This window comes from Schistocerca piceifrons, chromosome 8, assembly GCF_021461385.2.
Source record: "Schistocerca piceifrons isolate TAMUIC-IGC-003096 chromosome 8, iqSchPice1.1, whole genome shotgun sequence".
Lineage (NCBI taxonomy): Eukaryota > Metazoa > Arthropoda > Insecta > Orthoptera > Acrididae > Schistocerca > Schistocerca piceifrons.
In genome coordinates this window covers 153,963,020-153,968,280 of record NC_060145.1, presented here as the reverse complement: position 1 = coordinate 153,968,280, position 5,261 = coordinate 153,963,020, and the positions used below count along the sequence as shown (strand labels likewise).

General features: G+C 42.3%; 1 pseudogene; it reads left to right on the top strand.

Moving 5' to 3' along the window:
* Positions 1–1,621: 1,621 nt before the first annotated feature.
* Positions 1,622–1,739, top strand: LOC124712596 (annotated as a pseudogene).
* Positions 1,740–5,261: the final 3,522 nt, after the last annotated feature.

Here is a 5,261-nt window from a genome sequence, read left to right as displayed (position 1 = left end):
GGTATCGATAGCTACGATGCCACGGCGTAGGTAAAAGTTCTTAGGTTGACACTAAGAACCGACACCGACGCAAGCGCCTTCTAGCCGGCGCTGTGCAGCTCTACGAGCGCCGACCCTGATTCTGCCCATTTGATTCCGAGTAGACGACCAAGCAACATTGTTTCTATTTCCTAGTGGGCAAGCCACTACAGATTTTGCCTTTGTAACTTCTAGCCGATGTTAGATTGGATTGATGTACAGCTTCGCACCTAAGTGCTTATCTCAGCCAAAGTGAAGTTACAATTTACGTATGTATTCAAGTTATTGTTTTGTGATATATAAAACGACTTTTCATTGAAGTACCGAGAGTTTTACCTCACCTGTTCCTCCTAGCTTTCTACATTCGGCCTACCCTTCAGTTACAGGAGCAGACCCACGCGCCGCCTTCCAGGCGGGATACAAAACCTTGGTACACTATATTTCTCAAAAATGGTTCAAATGGCTCTGAGCACTATGGGACTAACTGCTGTGGTCATCAGTCCCCTAGAACATAGAACTGCTTTAATCTGACTAACCTAAGGACATCACAAACATCCATGCCCGAGGCAGGATTTGAACCTTCGACCGTAGCGGTCGCACGGTTCCAGACTGTAGCGCCTAGAGCCGCTCGGCCACTCCGGCCGGCTATATTTCTCCACAAACTACTGAAGTTGGTCAACGGTACACTTTCCAGCTACTCATTCTATCAACTGAGCTCCTCCATAAACACAAAAAGCAAAGAAAGTAGAACAATGCACTCAGTCGATTAAATATTGATGTTCACCTCCTCATTGAAGCACTAAAAAAAATGTTCAAATGTGTGTGAAACCTTATGGGACTTAACTGCTAAGGTCATCAGTCCCTAAGCTGACACACTGCGTAACCTAAATTATCCTAAAGACAAACACACACACACCCATGCCCGAGGGAGGACTCGAACCTCCGCCGGGACCAGCCGCACAGTACACGAGTGCAGCGCCTAAGACCGCTCGGCTAATCCCGCGCGGCTTGAGGCAATAATGAACCTAAGTGCAAAGTTTAAACTAAATAGTGCAGCTGGTCAAAGTGTGTTGTAATGCCGTTCGTGAAATTTAGGACTTCGTAGGTTACAAAAGATAGCTTTCATGCTTTCAGAATTTGTAATGGAATGAATGAAGACTGTACATTAAGAACGAAACTTAAAATAGTAATGAATAGGTATGTATGGGCGCGTACTTTTTGTCGTGCAAACATGTAGTGATCATGTACATACATTGTATGAGAGACATTTTGTGAAACTTCCGGTATTTAATCGAGAGAGTGATATTTTTACTGTAGTCCTTCACAATGGTAATTCTATTGCTATTTATGAGTCTTTAATTATGCAAAACGCTAGAATTAACTTAAGTATTAAGGTAAGTCGAGTAGGGGAAGTACCTAATTATATGAAGGCAGCAACAGCAATGATTGGCTGTAGTTTCTCTTAGCAAGTCTGTAAAAGCGTAATCTTCTGTGGGCTCATTATCAAGTTCACTTGCTGATTAATTATCGAGAGTCGAGATGTAGTTTTCATTGAATAAAAATGCCTTGTTAGCTAAATTGAAAACTGCCTTTGTTACTGTGAGGCAACGGCCTTGCCGCAGTGGATACACCGGTTCCCGTGAGATCACCGAAGTTAAGCACTGTCGGGCGTGGTTGGCACTTGGATGGGTGACCATCCGAGCCGCCATGCGCTGTTGCCATTTTTCGGGGTGCACTCAGTCTCGTGATGCCAATTGAGGAGCTACTCGACCGAATAGTAGCGGCTTCGGTCAAGAATACCATCATCACGACTGGGAGAGCGGCGTGCTGACCCCACGCCCCTCCTATCCGCATCCTCAGTAAGGGTGACACGGCGGTTGGATGGTCCCGGTAGCCCACTCGTGGCCTGACGACGGAGTGTGTTTTTGTTACTGTAGGTCTTCACATCGTGTGGAGTATCTCACAGGCCCTCGGTAAGGTGTAAGGAACAGTATAATAATTTAGGGAGAAAATCTGATCATTGAAATCTGTTTAAACATTAGTGGTAGAGTGTAGTTTGAAGTAAGTAGTAAAAGGAATTGGCATACATTAACATTTGTGCCTAGCAATGTGCTTCAGAAACGTGTATGTATTGTTCAAAAAGGACTTGATATATGTGGCTTTTGGGTTTGAAAATATAACGCAATCTTGAAAGAAACTACCTCATGTGGATAATGAAACTAGACGTGAAATGCAGGATAAATTTATAGAGGATTAACAGTCAGGTAGAGAGCAGTTTAGAGACATCTAAAGCATTGAGTGTTATTACAGTTTTTCTTGACATAGCTACATGGTTCGTCTACCTAGAGCAGGTAACTGATTTGTGAAGCTTACTCTATTAAGACAGCAACGAACAAAGATGAAATGTGACGCTGCAAGCGGTGAATAACCCTTGTGCGATGACCTTGTTGCGTTTCCAGAAAATTAATGCTATCTGCCGTCTAATTAGAAGCCGAGGCTCCGCTTGAATGTCTGTACTTGACTTAAGAAGTAATCGCTTTCCTTGTAATCTACTTGGCTGACGCAAGTAATTTTCTGAATCGCTCTTTCCGAGCAGCGAGCAGTCACCGCTGCAAGATTAATCGCATTTCTGGGCAAAATAATTGTGTGGTTGTAATGTTACTGGGAAGAAGTATTACTGAAATACGTCTTCTAGTTAACGTACTCAGCAAGCATAACTGATAATACAATAATTTCATTTACTGTGAACAACATCTTTCATTTTACTTCCCTGGCACACTGGACTGGTGATCATCTCTCGCTCGTACCGAGAGAAACATTTCCGCAAAAAACGGGGAGCAGAACACAGTTAACTAATATTTTATATAATGGTAGAGTTACCCAAACAGCGCCCTTAAAAAGTACCTGCTGTATTATGGACCCTGATCAATTATTTATTTTTAGTACATTTTTTTCTCCATTGCTTTACACATTTACACTGCACAAGGTACATCAAAATTCAACAGAAAAATATCTGGAGTAACTTTTCATTCATACAGAACAAGGAAAACTAATGTCTAGAACAGTTCAAACATGTGCAGTAGCCTTTCTTTCATCTCTCGCTCTATTTGCATTTTATTTCAGATTTCATATCTGTCCATTACGGGAACACGCTCTAGACGGTAACTTACTGATAAATCTGAATTCATCTGTGGTGAACTTTTTCTGTTATATAGTGACTTTTGCCGCCATAAATTTGATGTAAATAATTAACAGATTTTCTGGGAAGAGAGTAATAAGGCAGGAACTAGGTAGTGAGAGAGGAATCTGAGCTGAGACATGGATTGAATCCTAGTGTGTCTCCGGCTAGCCTCATTGCGTTACTTAAGCGGTTTCGCACAAGCGTTTAAACTACTTCCCGAATGATTTCACAGTCTCTTTATGCAAACACAACACAAACACGAATACACAAAGAAAAATGTTTACATGTTTTGCAAACGATACGTTTGAGTAACCTACCCGCTTATCACACACTGAAATGGAAAGTAACCTAATTACAGAAATATATCTCTCAAATCTGGGAAATAAAACTAAATTTCGAAGTGATGTCTGAAGCTGTAGATGTCGAAACAAGCGATAGACAGTAAGATGGAGTACTCGTTGTTACCTTCAATTGAGTTCTTGGAACAGCGATCCTAGACTAGGAAAAAGAATTTTATGCACATGGAATAAATAAAAAGTAAAGTCATAAGGCATTGTTGGCTGGGAGACAACGAAGAGCAGGTCCAGCCGCCTTAACGGAAAGCTTCTACGTTTCGTTCAAGCACAATGGCACCTTTCCTTCGCAAAGTATGATAGTTGTGTGTTTGCCATTGTCTGGAATGTGCAAGTGATTGTACTGGGTGTGTGTGTACAGAGTATTGCCACGTAATTGGCGGAAAGTCTTGTGGTCAACCACTCTACGCCACTGTGCCGAAAAGAAAAATAGGGAAAGCAGCCAACAGCACGTGGCGTACCCAGTGGTTACTCATCCGAGTACTGGCCACGCTCGACGTTACTCAGCTTCGGTGTCTTCAACGAGGCAAGACCGTTGGCTGTGGAATAACTGTCAAAATGCAAGAGGGCTGTGAAAACAAGAAACCTCGAATTCCTGCTGACGATTTTGTAGTACTGTCAACGTGACTTAATAACGGCAACAAGAATCAACATTCTGAGGAGAACTGCAGAAAAAGTTTATTTTCACATACACAAAGACAGGATATATCGCAAATTCATAAGATGATCCGAAATCCTTAATTGTAGACTACATAATTTTTTTTAAAAAAACTTTAATTTTAAATTCCTTCGTGAGGTAACACCAAAGAATGTCCGTGACGGATAGGCGAATAAACACGGATCAACGCAGATGAAGACGGTGTACCATTTGACTAAATCAGTGTTGTGAGCTTATGTATTCTTTATAGCCCTTTCATATCGTGTGGACGGAGTCATTCATAACATAAATTAATTTGGCCCGCCGGCCGCGGTGGCCGTGCGGTTCTGGCGCTGCAGTCCGGAACCGCGGGACTGCTACGGTCGCAGGTTCGAATCCTGCCTCGGGCATGGGTGTGTGTGATGTTCTTAGGTTAGTTAGGTTTAAGTAGTTCTAAGTTGTAGGGGACTTATGACCTAAGATGTTGAGTCCCATAGTGCTCAGAGCCATTTGAACCATTTTAATTTGGCCCAGTAATATCTCACACAAGTATCTCATGACCCATCAGATCACTGATAAAGAGATCCTTGTTGTTATTGTTGTTGTTGTTGTTGTGGTCTTCAGTCCTGAGACTGGTTTGATGCACCTCTCCATGCTACTCTATCCTGTGCAACCTTCTTCATCTCCCAGTACCTACTGCAGCCTACATCCTTCTGAATCTGCTTAGTGTATTCATCTCTTGGACTCCCTCTGCGATTTTTACCCTCCACGCTCCCTCCAATACTAAACTGGTGATCCCTTGATGCCTCAGAACATGTCCTTCCAACCGATCCCTTCTTCTAGTCAAGTTGTGCCACAAACTCCTCTTCTCCCCAATTCTATTCAATACCTCCTCATTAGTTATATTATCTACCCATCTAATCTTCAGCATTCTTCTGTAGCACCACATTTCGAAAGCTTCTATTTTCTTCTTGTCTAAACTATTTATCGTCCATGTATCACTTCCATACATGGCTACACTCCATACAAATACTATCAGAAACGACTTCCTGACACTTAAATCAATACTCGA